Source organism: Hyla sarda, chromosome 3 (assembly GCF_029499605.1).
Source record: "Hyla sarda isolate aHylSar1 chromosome 3, aHylSar1.hap1, whole genome shotgun sequence".
NCBI lineage: Eukaryota > Metazoa > Chordata > Amphibia > Anura > Hylidae > Hyla > Hyla sarda.
The window spans coordinates 288,150,005-288,167,527 of record NC_079191.1 but is presented as its reverse complement, the minus strand read 5'-3'; the positions used below and the strand labels follow the sequence as shown (position 1 = coordinate 288,167,527).

General features: G+C 44.0%; 1 protein-coding gene across 2 annotated transcripts in view; it reads left to right on the top strand.

Annotated features, from left to right (window-relative positions):
- Window positions 1-17,523, top strand: part of LOC130362407 (uncharacterized) — a 92,261-nt gene that overhangs the window by 31,264 nt on the left and 43,474 nt on the right. The window contains exon 1 of one of the 2 annotated variants that reach the window (XM_056566812.1): window positions 12,387-12,434. The exons of the other annotated variant lie outside the window; for it this stretch is intronic. The gene's annotated coding sequence lies outside the window, so the exon portion shown is untranslated. Of the gene's footprint in view, window positions 1-12,386; window positions 12,435-17,523 lie in introns of those variants that run through there. 2 annotated transcript variants of the gene reach the window in all.

The following is a 17,523-nucleotide window of genomic DNA, read 5'->3' as shown; positions in this document are numbered from 1 at the left end:
AAAATATTTTACATTTTTATCACATAAAATCAAAACCTGATTTGATGAAACTATAGTCCTTTACAATTATGCTGCCAAGGTTGATAAAATAAAGAAATATTGTTGTTTCAAATTTCACTGTAATTTTACCTATTCTGTTAGAAAAGATGAAAAAATGATATCACTTCAGTGTGCAAGAAATTCAACACAGTGTAGAGCCCTGCATTGGGATTGGGATCCTGCGGGATCCAATAAAAAACTTGCAGGCATAGGCAGTAATAAGGTTGCTGCAAGTGCAGGTGGTCACAGAACATACAGCGGGTCCTGCAGAATCATGCGCAGGTCACATGCAGTCCCGCAAACCTCTGAAATGCCACAGGGGGCTGATGAAATGGCACAAGGGGGTGATAAAATGGTATGGGGGATACTGAAATAGCATAGAGGGTACTATTTCTTAAAACAAGAGTGAGCGAGATTGGACAACATGTTGTGGGGGAGGGGGTTGGGAGTGGAATAGACACCTTGTGGAATGTGTGGCATCTAACAGGAGTAGACAGAAGCAGGATAAAGAGAACAGTTCAATACAGGGCTCTAACACATTCTTATACATAAAGCTTCTATAATACAATAACATAGCAGCTATTCAACTTATTGGAGCCTTACTCTTGGAATGTCTTTTTGGGATTGCAGCAAGGATATGATCATTGGATCATGACAATGTCATGTTATAGTAGAAAAGTGTCAGAAAATATGATGGTATTTTGGCCAGTGAATCTTTGCTTCTACAGAAATCTTAACTCTTACCATTATTCCTGCTATTATTTCCGTCAGGAGGCCTGACATTGGAAAGGGACAATTAAGATCTCATCAGGTATTCTGCACTTAGTTCTGATTTAGCAAATGTTCCAGTGCCTCTAAATGCTAATATCTTTGGAATTTTTTACTGGTATTATTTTTAACCATATTTCCTATATGTGGTGAATGCAATAAATATGAATGTTAAAAGAAGAACTGTAGAGCATTCTATGGTTCTATGCTTCCAAATGAGCTATGCACATAATAAAAAATAATAGATATGAAAGATTAGACACTTGAAGAGCACAAAGTTATGTTTTATTGTGGAAGAGATAATGAAAGCAGGAAGAATAATAGTCATGTCCTTCAGCAGTTCAGTCTAGTGTCTGACCTTTCAAGGTGAGAAGCTTCTAGTATACTGAACAATTAGCTAAATCAGAGCAAACTGATATAGACATGCACAGATATAACAATGAATATACAATGCATACGGAATATTTTCAGACCCTTTCACTTTTAACACATTTTGGTTATGTCACGTCCTTGTGCTAAAATTGAAAAAAAAAAATGGTACTCCCCCCATTATTGTGCTTTTAATACCTCATAATGACAATGTGAAAACTGAATTTTAAACATCTTTTCAGATTTATTAAGGAAAAAATCCAATTTAGCTTGTGGCGGGTGTCGGTTGGGAGAGCTCTTATTTCTCTTGATCAACTTTGAAATGTTTCATTGGAGTCACCTGTGGTACATTCAGTTGATCGGACATGGTTTGAAAAGAAATGTCCCTGTCTTAGTATGGTCTGACGGTTGTGTGGAGGCACAGATGTGGAGAAGGGTACTAATTTTTTTTTAGAAAGTTCCCCATAGCACCGTGGCCTTCATAATTCTTAAATAGAAGAATTTTGGAGCAACCAGGATTCTTGATCTGGGCAACCTCTCTGGGAAGAGAGGTGACAAAGAACTGTATGGTCTGTCTGTCTGAGCTCTAAAGATCCTTCGTGCAGATGAGAGAAACTTCCAGTAGGTGAACCATTACTGCAACACACCACCAATCTGGGCTTTATGGCAGAGTGTCGAGAAAGAAGCCTCTACTCAGTTTAAGACATACAAAAGTCTGCCTTGAGTTTGCAAAAAAAAACTCAGACTGAGAGAAAAAGGATCCTCTAGTCTGATAAAGCCAAAATTGAACTTTTGTAGCCTAAATTCTAAACATCATGTCTATAGGAAACCAAGTACTGCTTATCACCTGCCCAGGTTTAAAGGGTTATTCCAGGATTTTTTTCATTTGACTATGCTACAGGGGCTGTAAAGTTAGTGTCGTTCATAATATAGTGTCTGTACCTGTGTGTGACACAATTCTTCTGTGATTTTAATCCCAATATTTATTTTTAACAGCATACAAAATGACTGTTGTCTCGGATTTTTCCCAGCTTGCAATGCAGCCGAGACCTGACTCACTAGTCAGCTGATGACAGGGAGCCTGTCTGCTTCAATGGGTGGAACGATCTCTTGGTGGGAAAGAGATCAATCTGCAACTAATGCAACAGCTGTAGGCACCCTGATTGAAAACCCCAGTCCTTTTGATGGATGCAGCTAATTTATGTTTCAATGGGTGGGATGGCTGATGTGTGGGAGGGAAGAAAATGGAATTGTGGGATTTGTTGTCAAAAAAAGAAAAGTCAAACAGGAAATACCAGTTCACAAAAAGCTAGCCACAGTGTTATGGTAATGTCACAACATAGCCATTTAGCTCCAAGACAAGCACAGATCCTTCCTAAGCATGTCCATCACTGCCTGTCAGGTGTGTGCTTAAATCACCTTATGGTGGATAGCCCTTTTAATATTGCTGGAGAGACCTGAAGATGACTGTCCAACCAACCTGACAGCAGCTTCATGCTGTGGGGATGTTTCTCATTGGCTGGGATGGAGGGACTTGTTTGGGGTTGACAGAAAGCTAAATTGAGCAAAGTATATAGACATTCTTAATGAAAATCGGATCTAGAGTGCTCTGGACCATATACTCTTCCCCGCGTTTACTTCCCTGTAAGACAATGACCCTAAGCACACAACAAAGACAACACAGGTGGGGTTTAGGGACAATTTGTTGAATGTCCTTAAGAGATCTGAAAGTGGTTGCCTGCCAACAGTCCCCATCCAAACTGACAGGGCTTGAAAGAATCTGCAGAGAATGGTCGAAAATCCTTAAAGGGGTACTCTGCCCCTAGACATCTTATCCCGTATCCAAAGGATAGGGGATAAGATGTCAGATCGCCGCGGTCCCGCTCTTGGGGAGCCCGGGATTTCCGCTGCAGCACCGCACTATCATTACTGCACAGAGCAAGTTCGCTCTGTGCGTAATGACGGGCGATACAGGGGACGGAGCAGCGTGATGTCATGGCTCCGCCCCTCGTGACATCACATCCCCTTAATCCAAGTCTATGGCAGGGGGCGTGACGACTGCCATGCCCCTGTACTGCCCGTCATTACGTGCAGAACGAACTCGCTCTGTGCTGTAATGATAGCGCAGTGCCGCAGCGGGGATTCCGGGGCCCCCCAGCAGCGGGACCGCAGCGATCCGACATCTTATCCCCTATCCTTTGTATAGGGGATAAGATGTCTAGGGGTGGAGTACCCCTTTAAATTAAAGGGTGTGCAAACCTTGTTGCATCATACCCAAGATGACCAGAGGGTGTAATCACTGCCAGGTAAAGGGTCTGAATACTCATGGCAAAGCAATATTTTAGTTTTATCTTTTTAATAAATTAGCAAAGATTTCAACATTCTGTTTTTACCTTTCATCATAAGGCTTTAAGTACAGATTAACTTGATTTATTTTTTTTAATTTTAGAACAAGGCCGCAACATAACAAAAGGAACAAATAGTGAAAAAGTCTGAAAACTTTCCAAATGCACTATACATGTTTAGCAGGCATGTTTATAACCTGTGCTTTTCTATGTTTTGGGGGTAAAAAGAAGAGAAGAAGAAGATAGAATAGGCTGAGTGGAACAGGAAGTTCTAACAATATGCACACCATAAAGGAAGTTGGTCTAATGAAAATAACAGAGTAGACAATTAGCAGACATTAAGAACAGAAGGAGAGTATGACAGACCATAGTAAGCTAGTAAAATAACGTTCTTTTAACCCCTTAAGGACCAGGGTTTTTTCTGTTTTTGCACTTTAATTTTTTCCTCCTTCCCTTAAAAAAAATCATAACTCTTTCAATTTTGCACCTAAAAATCCATATCATGGCTTATTTTTTGTGCCACCAATTCTACTTTGTAATGACATCAGTCATTTTACCCAAAAATCGACGGCGAAAGAGAAAAAAAAATCATTGTGAGACAAAATTGAAAAAAAAACATGACATTTTGTAAGTTTTGGGGTCTTCTGTTTCTACACAGTACATTTTTCGGTAAAAATTACACATTATCTTTATTCTATAGGTCCATACGATTAAAATGATTCCCTACTTATATAGGTTTGATTTTGTCGTACTTAAAATTAATTAAAATGAAAATTGTCATATTCTGACCCCTATAACTTTTTTATTTTTCTGCATATGGGGCAGTATGAGGGCTAATTTTTGGCGCCGTGATCTGAAGTTTTTAGCGGTACCATTTTTGTATTGATCGGACTTGTTGATAGCTTTTTATTCAATTTTTCATGACATAAAAAGTGACCAAAAATACACTATTTTTTACTACATTTTTTTGCGTGTACGCCATTGACTGTGTGGTTTAATTAATTATATATTTTTATAATTCGGACATTTACGCATGCGGCGATACCATATATGTTTATTTTTATTTACACTGTTTTTTTTTTAAATGGGAAAAGGGGGGGTGATTCAAACTTTTATTAGGGGAGGTGTTAAATGATCTTTATTCACTTTTTTTTTTTTCACTTTTTTTTGCAGTGTTATAGCTCCCATAGGGACCTATAACACTGCACACACTGATCTTCTACATTGATCACTGGTTTCTCATAGGAAACCAGTGATCAATGATTCTGCCTCTTGACTGCTCATGCCTGGATCTCAGGCACTGAGCAGTCATTCGGCGATCGGACACCAGGAGGCAAGGTAGGAGACCCTCCTCGTGTCCCACAGCTGTTCGGGATGCCGCGGACATCCCGAACAGCCCCCTGAGCTAACCGGCAGTGATTTACTTTCACTTTAATGTTGAACGCCGCGTCAAAAGGGTTAATAGCGCGCGGCACCGTGATCATTGCCGTGCGCTATTAGCCACGGGTCCCGGCCATTGTTAGAGGCCGGGCCCGACCTGCTATGACGCGGGGCCACGTCGTGGCCCCAGGTTATAGAAAGGGAAAGGACTCAGGACGTACCGGTACGTCCTTGGTCCTTAAGTGGTTAAACCCCTTTAAATTTGCTTTATGCATAGGCTGTCAGCTAAATTTATAAATATTTCTACAAAGGTAGGGTGATGAGTGGCGGCTAGACGCAGAGATACCCTCTGTCACATATTTAAGAAAAAAAAGTGAGGACTCGAGGGTAAAACTTATGGTTGATGGCTGATCATTTGTCAGATCTGTCAGCACAACCATGTACAGTTTGTAATTTATAAAATTTGCCAACAATTTGGGATTTCTAGTGTAGAGGATAGGAAGTATTTGTCTATTAATATTATAAAAGTTATGCAATTTATTTCAATGCTGGAGACCCCCTTTAACCCCTTAAGGACCCAGCCATTTTACACCTTACGACCCGGCCATTTTTGACCACTGTCACTTTAAACATTAATAACTCTGGGATGCTTTTAGTTATCATTCTGATTCTGAGATTGTTTTTTAGCGACATATTCACCTTTATTTTAGTGGTAAATTTTTGTCGTTACTTGCATCCTTTTTTGGTGAAAAATCCCAAAAGTTGCATTTTTCTAAATTTTAAACTCTCTACTTTTAAGGAAAATGGATATTCCCAATACATTTAATTTTTATTCACAAATACAATATGTTCACTTTATGTTGGCATCATAAAATGGACACATTTTTGCTTTTTGAAAAAATTAGAGGGCTTCAAAGTAGAGCAGCAATTTTCAAAAATGTCATGAAAATTGCAAAATCTGAAGGGACAGATGTTACAGAACTACAACTTCCAGCATGCCTGGGCAGTCTAGGCATGCTGAGAGTTGTAGTTTTGCAACATCTGGAGGGCTACCGTTTGGGCACCACTGTAACATGCTGGGAGTTGCAGTTTGACCTTCTTAGTGGTTGCCACAGTAAAGATCACTTTACTTTCATTTTGAATTCCCCCCCCCCCCCCCCACCGTCGCTTCCCTACATGAGCAAGGATCCAGCAGTCTCCAGCGACGATGAGCTGTTCCCAGGCATCTTCAGGTAAGGTACCTGGCCTCCATCTTCTTCCCACGATCCCCTCGACATCCATGGGTGGCCAGAACGGGGGGTTACTCTGCCATTGGTCAGAATCAATTCTGACTAACGGCAGGGGATAGGAGGAGATCGCAGCATTGCAACTTCACTCCTACCCTGTAAGATGATCAGGGCTGTCACTGACAGCTCCGATCATCACAATTTTCTGGGTGATCGGGTCACCAGAGACCCGATCAGCCCGGAATAGGAGAAAATTGCATGTCTGAATTGACATCCGATTTTCTGCGATCACCGACATGGGGGGGGGGGGGCATGCCGTTCCGATCTCTGCCCGGTGAGCGGCAGAGACCGGAAAACGCCATGACGTACTCATACGTCATGGGTCCTTAAAGCCCAGGTGCCCAGGGTCCTTAAGGGGTTAATGATACACACAATAACATTTTGTTCCACGAATATATTTAGGCTAAGTTTCCACTTGGTTTTTTTTCTGGCAGTTTTTGGATTTCTGCCACTGCAGTTTTTAAGTCAAAGCCAGAAGTGTATTCAAAAGGAATAGGACATATAAAGGAAGAACTTACACTTCTCCTCCCTTATGGATCCACTTCTGACTTTGGCTCAAAAACTGCAGTGACAGTTTTCCAAAAACTGCCAGAAAAAAACCAAGTGGAAACTTAGCCTAAATCAATGTCATTTTAACATAGCTTACAAAATAAAATAAAAAGCTCATGTAATGAACATATATCAACACCAGGGGGGGATAGTGATCCATTTGTAAATAGAACAGTTGTGATCATGAAAAAAAAAACCCCATAAGTTCTTGCTATAGTCTAACATTAAAAAGGCAGACGATGGAAAATAAGGGAAAGAAGGTAGAAGTAAGTTAAAAAATATATAATTCAAGAACTATATTCCAAATTCTACCCGAATCATTTCAGCTGTTACTTGGGGAAGTCATTGTTACAATACTGGGGAAACACTGCTGGAATCCAGTGGCCTGAAGAAAATGAGCAGAGTACAGCCAAGAACTGGGAAAAATCTCCTATGAAGAACAGCTTGAAGGATAGATACAATGAAAAAGCTAATTCAGCTAGGAAGCAGTAAAAGTATAGCAGAGACAGTTTTCAGTGTCCCAGTACCTGTATCCCTGCTACAAAATATAAGATGTACGCGGACAAAAATTTGCGGGCTAAATTTTGACACACGCCTGTGCGACAATTGCCCTCATTTACTAAGCTAAAACATACTAGTTTTTGTCAGGTTTTTCCAAGTTATATTGGTGCACAGTGGGCCTCATTTAATAGGAGTGTGTGGTTTTTACTAGTGTGAAATGTTGTTTCAGATTGCAGGATTCCTCTCTATTTACTATGGGGATCACAGATTTACAAGTCAGGATAATTTTCTGACCAGCTTTTTCTAGGTGGAATTCAATAGTAAATCGGTTGGGTTGTGAAACCACGCCCCCTTTTGGGACTATCACGCCCCCTTTGTGACAGGCCATGCCTCCTCCTGGCTTTTCACAATGCAATGTCGGGTTAGTTGGATTTTCCTGGTGCACACTGTCGCACAGTGACATGTCTCAGACACTGTGCACCAAAACAACAAAAACTAGTGGGTTTTAGCTTAGTGTCTGAGACATGTCTCAGACACTGTGCAACAGTGGGCACCAGGAAAATCCAAAACACCTGACATTGCATTGTGAAAAGCCAAAAAGGGCCAATATGTCACAAAGGGGACGTGGCCAATCCAACTATTGAATTCCAGGAAAATCCTGTGACTAAATGGCTGGAAACACCTAGAAAAAGCTGGTCAGAAAAGTTTCCTGACTAAATCTGTGATCCCTAAAGTAAATAGAGAGGAATCCTACAAGTCTGAAACAACATTTCCCACTAGTAAAAACCCTACACTATGTCTGCGAAATTGTGCGTCTAAAAAAAACAACAATGTCAAATATCACTCTGAGAGTTTTGGTAAAACCCTACTAAGGGGCGTCGCTTTTCAAAAAATGGACATAACCCAACGTTTTCCCAAAACCCCTCGTTTTTTTTGTCCAAAACCCAACGAAAAAGCGAAGAGTGGATTGTGAAAACCCCACTGCCAGAGGCTGGTGTAAAAATGTGTGGTAAAATGGTCAGGACTTTCCAAAGCATGATTATTATTCCCAATATGAATAAATAAGGTAAACCCAAATTAAAAAGACTCATTCATTTAACTTGCATTTCATACAGACATATCTTCCTGAGTTAATAGTATATATGGACAAAACTGTGCAACTAAGTGTGAAGAAATATTCCCTAAATGTGTATTTTAAATGCTGTTGTCTTTGTTGTTGGCATTGTTTCATGGTAGTACTTTCTAATATTATCTGTGGTTTATTAAAAAGGTATTGCACAACTTTATTCGTAGTATTGCCAACATAATCTACTTTCAGCCTTTTCTTCCACCTGGACTGTAGAATGTCGTCGCTGTGGCTTGCAGCCTCTGGGTATTTAAACTTTTTGTAAATGTTGCTGAAAATGTTGCCTCAGGAATTTGGCAAATGCTTTGCAAATTTCATGCTAATGCATTGCTGGTTGTTGTGGTGGTGTATTTTGCCTCAGATTCTCATATCCTGGAAGAGAAACAGTTTTTTCCTGCATTTTTTGTCCTTTCCATTGAGGATTAAAAAAAACCTGTGTGTGACAAAAAAAGGATACTGTGCGACTTCTTAGTAAATAACACACGGAAAAAAACAGAGGACAAAAAATAAATAAATACTGACAACCAAAAACTCTACACTCTTAGTAAATGAGGGCCGTAGTGTGGCTGAGGAATTCCTATTCTACCCTGAGTGCCTGAATCTGTATGGGGGACATCATGGATTTACTTGCATAACTGTTTCTGTGTGTTATACTGCCATTGCAGCATACGAGATATAACAAATCTGAAAGGGTTAAACATTTGCATATTCTGTACTGAGTAAACCATTGATCACAGGACACACTCCCAGCTAGCTTTTATGCAGAAGTTCCTGAAAGGACTGAGGAAGGAGTTTCTAGTCCAACCACCAATCCAAAGGGCTGGACCCAAAACCAGTTCATTCATTAGCCAGAGTAACACAAATTTCTCTTTGCTTTGCTCCTGCTAGGAAGACTGGTCAGTCACATAAAAGTGCATACACGTAGTTTACCTTCTAGGTTTAATCAGTAAAATTTAGGCCTATCCTGCTTAAGCCAAATCACTGTTCCAGGTGCAATAACCATCTCCCCTGAGACAAAGCTGGGTTGCATGTGTAGTAATCATGGCACTGTGTAAAGTTTGGAGGACTGTGAGCAGAATTGCTAAACAAAAACCCTTCTGCATACACTTATCTCTTTATGGACCTATGGTCAGAGTGAGTGCTATGTGGTAAACACCTAAATAAGGGTATCAACACCAATAAAGTACTCAAAAATATAAAAAAAATCTTTATTGAAAACACAAGGTATGTTAGATTAAAAATACACAAAAAACTCAAGAGGAGCATAGGCACACAGATGATCAGTACAGAAAAAAGAGTTACAAGATTAGTAAGGTAGGCATAAGATACATAAAGTACCAATAAACACAGTATCTGAGCATAGATTAATACCCACAAAGACTATACACTTGTTAGTAGAGAATATAGCTGCAATACTGCCAGGCGAAAGGTAAGTATAACAGTGTACAGAAGTGAGGAACCGGCTCAACTTAAAACATGTAATAGAAAGGAATACCTGCCCTGCACCTATACAAACACGAACACCACACCCACTGCGCGTGTTTCGCATATGAGCTTCGTCAGGGGGGGGGGGGGGGGGCGTGTGAGCCCGTACCATACCCCGTTAACGGCACAAGGACGTGTATACATGTCCTTGGTTGTTAAGGGGTTAAAACCTGTAACCTAAAACTGGGCCAATGAGATTGTATTTTACTTGGGTTTGCACATAATGTTTAGCAGAATTTCCAGTTGTTTGCATCTGACTAAAGAGTCCAGATTTCTGCACTTTGCCTTACATGTATAACCCATTTGACAAAAGAACTGTTTGGCTCACAGGTGACTTTCCAAATGCATTGTATCTGATTAGGATTCAGGTTGATGGCAACACAAACATTTGTATTTGCAGATTAAAGTTTAAGAGTGGATTGCAAGTTTGATCACTGTGGCAATAGCTTTGCCTCCTGTGAAAAGGGCCCCTCCTGTTATTTAAAAAAAAAAAAAAGATAAAAGATAAAAATAAAGAAAAGCAAGTAGCAAGTGATTACAGTGACCCCCGACCTACGATGGCTCCGACATACGATAATTTCAACATGATATATATGGAAAGAAAAAACAGGATATATATGGAAAGAAAAAACACAGAGATGGTGCCTTGATGGTGCCTTTACCTTTGCTAAAAAGAGCGCTAGATAGGCAGAGGTATTAGGAAATGAAATGCCTGCTCACCTTGTCACGTTGTGCTAGCGAGCAGGCACAACTCTGGACAGCGCTTTGGGGGGAGTGCGGCGGGAATCCCGATGCCGCTGGAGGTCTCCTCTGCTACTGGATCTTCTCCACTGGCCGTGGATGTTCTGCAGGAGCAGGTTACTGTTGGTACCGTTAGCTGGAAAAGCGGTGCTGCAGGTAGCGGTGCTACAGGAGGAGGTGCTTTGGTCCTCCGATCGCAGGATGCGGGCAGAGGTATCCAGATGCGGGGCAGATGTTGGGAGATCCCTGCGCCCCTCAGCCCTTAGGATTAGCAGAGCTTGGATGGAGGTAGGGGTCACACGTCTCTCTGCACGTGTAGTGTGCAGGGGTCGGTGGAGGACCACTTTAATTGACCAGGAGCAGCTGGATGTCGGAACCGCTGGAGGGCGGTAAAATACAATGGAAGGAGTGAGGGGTGTCTCTGGCAGGAGGCTTCCCCAAAAATGCCGACAGTGCTGGAGCGCTTCACTGGTACTGGTGAAATTGAACTGCAGACTGCAGTATTAAAATCCAATAGGTATTTATTAGCTACAATAAAGGTAACAGAAAATAAAAAACAGGGGGGGGGAAGCAATCTTGTACGGACTACGCGTTTCGAAAGGTATCCCTTTCTTCCTCAGGTCTCAGTAAGAAAGGGTCTGAGGAAGAAAGGGATACCTTTCGAAACGCGTAGTCCGTACAAGATTGCTCCCCCCCCCCTGTTTTTTGTTTTCTGTTACCATTATCGTAGCTAATAAATACCTATTGGATTTTAAGACGCATAAACGGCTATCCGGCAGCGCTGACTGCTTCAGCTGCCGCCGGATAGCTGTTTACGGTGCCCCGGGTGGTCCGCTGACGATCACTTACCTGTCCTTGGGGCTCTGGCGCATCCTCTTCAGGATCCCCTGCATCGTCGGCGCTCTCCATCGTCGTCATCACGTCGCTGCGCACGCCGTCCCGTCATCCAATAGGAGCAGCGTGTGTAGCAACGTGATAGTGGTGACGTGAGAGCGAGGATGCCGGGGAAGCAGAGGCCTTGCCGAAGCGTCGGGGACACCCCAGGGACACGGCGACAGCTATGGAGGGCGACATCCAGGGCAGCGGTGACAAGCGGTGACGGTCCGGAGCAGAAGACACGTGAGTATAACCTCCAATACCAGTGGAGGTTATACTCAGCCGTTGGCTGTCCGGGCATGCTGAATGTTGTAGTTTTGCAACATCTGGAAGTCTGCAGGTTGTAGACCACTGTCCTATACTTTACATTCCACGGATCCCTCAACATACGATAGTTTCAACAAACGATGGTTCATTTGGAACGAATTACCCTCGTATGTTGAGGGATCACTGTACTGAAGTATTAAGAAGTAGCCAATAAAAATTATTTAATCAGAAAAAGTATAGAAAATGTATACATTAACCAACATAGTGGATAGCATCTGCAACACAATTATGCTTTGGCATGTCTTATGGCTAATGCAGGGCCTGAGGAAAAGTACATGACAAAGGTATTACCTGTGTGGTGTTCGATAAATCCCTTTACCATACACGGCCGCTTAACATAACACTGTGCAACAGTTTATTCTTAAAGGATAATAATCAAGATTTGTTGAAATATAGATTAGAGCTAACATTCTTTTTTAACATTGTAACTCATTGTTTAACAAATGCATAAAGCTCCTTTACATGTCTGCTCAGGCCAAACATTAATATGTCTCGGTAAAACATGTCCAGACTTGTTAATTTAACTTATTAAGTGTTATAAAAAACAAAATACACATATGCAGAACAATTCAAAAAAAGTGAGGTCCCATTGTAGGATGACAGCAGAGCCCTATCGTAGGCTAACAGCAAGAGTGGAGGGAGGTAAGCTGTGGCCACCATCTATTGTCAGTGACAGATCTTGTGATATAGTTTTTTTTTTTTGTCTTTTTTTTACATAGATAGTACGGTTGAAAAAAGACATACGTCTATCTATTTCTAATTCTATAATGGGGGCGTTACCTTGCATTGTTATTCTGCCTGGGTTAACAATGAGATGAATAAGATGACTCGTAAAACGTGATGTCTTCAGAACAGTAGTGTCAGCCTATTGTGTGGCTCAACGACCAGTGTAAAAAATGCAGGATTTTAGCATTCTTTAAAATAGTAACAAATCGTTTAAAATTAAAACAATCTATATGTCACATCATGGAGCATAATTCATGTTGATTATAAAAGATAGCTATTTAAAGGAGTAGTCCAGTGGTGATTCAGTGGTGAGCAACTTATCCCCTATCCTAAGGATAGGGGATAAGTTGCAGATCGCGGGGGGTCCGACCCCTGGGGCCCCCCGCGATCTCCTGTACGGAGCCCCGACAGCCCGCTGGAAGGGGGCGTGTCGACCTCCGCACGAGGCGGCGGCCGACACGCCCCCTCAATACAACTCTATGGCAGAGCCGAAGCGCTGCCTTCGGCAATCTCCGGCTCTGCCATAGAGATGTATTGAGGGGGCGTGTCGGCCGCCGCCTCGTGCGGGGGTCGACACCCGCTATCTCAGCGGAGAGCCGGGGCCCCGTACAGAGAGATCGCAGGGGGCCCCAGCGGTCGGACCCCCCGCGATCTCAAACTTATCCCCTATCCTTAGGATAGGGGATACGTTTTTCACCACTGGACTACCCCTTTAAAGGAGTTCTGTGGTGAAAGGTAACTTATCCCCTAAAGATATACAGTACATTGCTTCCACCATGTTTTCAACAGTTATAAAGAGAAAGGCTGCAGGGATGTCTGTGGTTGAGATGGAAGACACTGCTAAGGGCCGCTCAGCCTCTCAGTCTGCTCTCCCAATGTCGTCAATGAAAGCAGCGCCCACAGCTCCCACACTGTGCCTCGCTTAACACAGTGATTGACAGGCCAGAAGCACAATGCTAAGCCTGCCCCCACTTCCAGTGTTCTGACAGTCCAGGAGTGTTGCCACAGGCAGACACCAGAGATTTACATGGTATAGGGAGACAGAACTTTAGAAATAATTTTTCCTAAAAAATAAGAAAAAAAAAAAAAAATAAATAAATATATATATATATATATATATATATATATATATATATGTATATATTTAAAATCAAACAAATTGTAAAGCTGCCTCGTTTTATATAATCTTTTGAAAAAAGCATGGCCTTTTAGGGCAATAACCTACAGGTTAATAATCCCCAACCAAAAAAATGCAAACATGACTTGCCATATGTAAGCAGTCCAGTAGAAACCGTGAAGGCCTGGATACTAAGTCACAAGTAGGGGGTGTGACAGATCTATGGAATGGAAATATATACAACCATTTTTTACATTAGTGTCTAAGACTCCAGGGTTAGGCCACTTGTAGCTCTATAAGCCTTCCTTCTCTCAGCCTCTGCCACCCATGGGGCCGTTATAATTGTTTCAGCATCCTCGGAGGGAAGTATGGATGCATAGCATCCCTATGTCCCTCTGCAGCCACACAGCATTTTGGCTGGAAAATGTCCCTGCATAGATCGGGACTCGGGCTACAGAGTCGGGAGCACAGCTGATGATGATCAGTAGATATACGATATACGTCGTATATTTACAGTCCGGCGAGAATTTACAGTGAACCTGCAATGTGTACACATTGCTGGTTCACTTAACCCCCTTCTGAGTTGAGCACTATTCGCTGACCAGTGGCGGATCCGGGGGGGGGGGGGGGGGGGGGGGGTTGGTCAACGGTGCAATTGATTGCAGCGAAATTAATTTTCCCCCTCACGTTCAGGGCACCTTTCTGCGGCCCTGAGTTAATCTTAAAAACGCAGGTGCCGCCGGGAGGTAGCACTTGTATGGACATCACTGACGTCCCCTGCGTGCGCCCACAGGAACAGAACAGAGCAGAGAGGAGCGGAGCAGTGAGGATGCGTGCATGGTAAGTTACCAGTGGCACGTCATCTTCGGTGCTCCGACCACCGCTCCTCCGGTCCTGGGACATACTGCTATGGCCTATAGAAGAACCAGGTGGTCGGAGAACTTGAGTGGGGCAGTACACAGACATACAGCCTCCAGCCATACACTGTATATGGCTGAAGGCTGTATGTCTGTGGGGACCACTGCCTACCTAATGTGGGGGAACTACAACCTAATGTGGGCGAACTATACTGCCAACCTAATGTGGGGGGAAGCAGGGGCGGACTGACAACACTCGGGGCCCCCAGACCAAAAAAAGGCAAGGGCCCCTGCTAGGCTCTGCAGCTTGTCCATCTTCTGCCACGTCCCTATTCCACCCAAATCCCACACACAATAAACAAAAATTTATATATATATATATATATATATATATATATATATATATATATATATGTAAGAAACACTTTAACGTAGGTAAATTTCCATGACCAATAATACTGGTATACAAGAAGTAAATATATGTTACGCCGAGCGCTCCGGGTCCCCGCTCCTCCCCGGAGCGCTCGCAGCCTCCTCTCATTCGCAGCGCCCCGGTCGGACCTCGCGATGCGCATCCCGGCTCCCGTACCTGACCCGTTCCCCGTCTGTGTTGTCCCGGCGCACGCGGCCCCGCTCCTTAGGGTGCGCGCGCGCCGGGTCTCTACGATTTAAAGGACCACTGCGCCACTGATTGGCGCAGCAGGCCTAATCAGTATCCTCACCTGTGCACTCCCTACTTATACCTCACTTCCCCTGCACTCCCTCGCCGGATTTTGTTACCATTGTGCCAGTGAAAGCGTTTCCTTGTGTGTTCCTAGCCTGTGTTCCAGACCTCCTGCCATTGCCCCTGACTACGATCCTTGCTGCCTGCCCTGACCTTCTGCTACGTCCGACCTTGCTCTTGCCTACTCCCTTGTCCTGCGCTTATCTCAGCAGTCAGAGAGGTTGAGCCGTTGCCGGAGGATACGACCTGGTTGCTACCGCCGCTGCAAGACCATCCCGCTTTGCGGCGGGCTCTGATGAATACCAGTAGTAACTTAGAACCGGTCCACCGACACGGTCCACGCCAATCCCTCTCTGGCACAGAGGATCCACCTCCTGCCAGCCGAATTGTGACAGTAGATCCGGCCATGGATCCTGCTGAGGTCCCGCTGCCAGTTGTCGCCGACCTCACCACGGTGGTCGCCCAGCAGTCGCATCAGATAGCGCAACAAGGCCACCAGCTGTCTCAACTGACCGTGATGCTACAGCAGCTACTACCACAGCTTCAGCAATCATCTCCTCCGCCAGCTCCTGCACCTCCTCCGCAGCGAGTGGCCGCTTCCAGCCTCCGATTATCCTTGCCGGATAAATTTGATGGGGACTCTAAGTTTTGCCGTGGTTTTCTTTCACAATGTTCCCTGCATTTGGAGATGATGTCGGACCAGTTTCCAACTGAAAGGTCTAAGGTGGCTTTCGTAGTCAGCCTTCTGTCTGGGAAAGCCCTGTCATGGGCCACACCGCTCTGAGACCGCAATGATCCTGTCACTGCCTCGGTACACTCCTTCTTCACGGAGATTCGAAGTGTCTTTGAGGAACCTGCCCGAGCCTCTTCTGCCGAGACTGCCCTGTTGAACCTGGTCCAGGGTAATTCTTCTGTTGGCGAGTACGCCATCCAATTCCGTACTCTGGCCTCCAAATTATCCTGGAATAACGAGGCCCTCTGTGCGACCTTTAAAAAAGGCCTATCCAGTAACATTAAAGATGTGCTGGCCGCACGAGAAATTCCTGCTAACCTGCATGAACTCATTCATCTTGCCACCCGCATTGACATGCGTTTTTCCGAAAGTCGTCAGAAGCTCCGCAAGGATATGGACTTTGTTCGCACGAGGCGGTTTCTCTCCCCGGCTCCTTTCTCCTCTGGTCCTCTGCAATCCGTTCCTGTGCCTCCCGCCGTGGAGGCTATGCAAGTTGACCGGTCTCGCTTGACACCTCAAGAGAGGACACGACGCCGCATGGAGAACCTTTGCCTGTACTGTGCCGGTACCGAACATTTCTTGAAGGATTGTCCTATCAGTCCTCCTCGCCAGGAAAGATGCACACTGACTCCGCACAAAGGTGAGACAGCTCTTGATGTGAACTCTGCCTCTCCACGTCTTACTGTGCCTGTGCGGATATCTTCTTCTACCTTCTCCTTCTCTGCCATGGCCTTCTTGGATTCCAGATCTGCAGGAAATTTTATTTCAGCCTCTCTCATCAACAGGTTCAACATCCCGGTGACCAGTCTCGCCAGACCCCTCTACTTCAACTCTGTTAACAATGAAAGATTGGACTGTACCGTGCGTTACCGCACGGAACCTCTCTTAATGTGCCTCGGACCCCATCACGAAAATTTTTTATTTTTGGTCCTCTCTAACTGCACTTCAGAGATTCTTCTTGGATTACCGTGGCTTCAACGCCATTCCCCAACCCTTGATTGGACCACAGGGGAAATCAAGAACTGGGGTACTTCTTGCCACAAGGACTGTCTTAAACCGGCTCCCAGTACTCACAGTCGAGACCCTGTTGTTCCCCCGGTATCTGGTCTTCCTAAGGCCTATATGGACTATGCTGATGTTTTTTGCAAGAAACAAGCAGAGACTTTGCCTCCTCACAGGCCTTATGACTGTCCTATTGACCTCCTCCCGGGTACTACTCCACCCCGGGGCAGAATCTATCCTCTGTCTGCTCCAGAAACCCAAGCCATGTCGGAATACATCCAGGAGAACTTAAAAAAGGGGTTTATCCGCAAGTCCTCCTCTCCTGCCGGAGCTGGATTTTTTTTTTGTCTCCAAAAAAGATGGCTCCCTACGCCCTTGCATTGATTACCGCGGACTTAATAAAATCACGGTAAAAAACCGCTACCCCCTACCTCTTATCTCGGAACTTTTTGACCGCCTACAAGGCGCCCACATCTTTACCAAGCTGGACTTAAGAGGTGCTTATAATCTCATCCGCATCAGGGAGGGGCACGAATGGAAGACTGCATTTAACACCAGAGATGGACACTTTG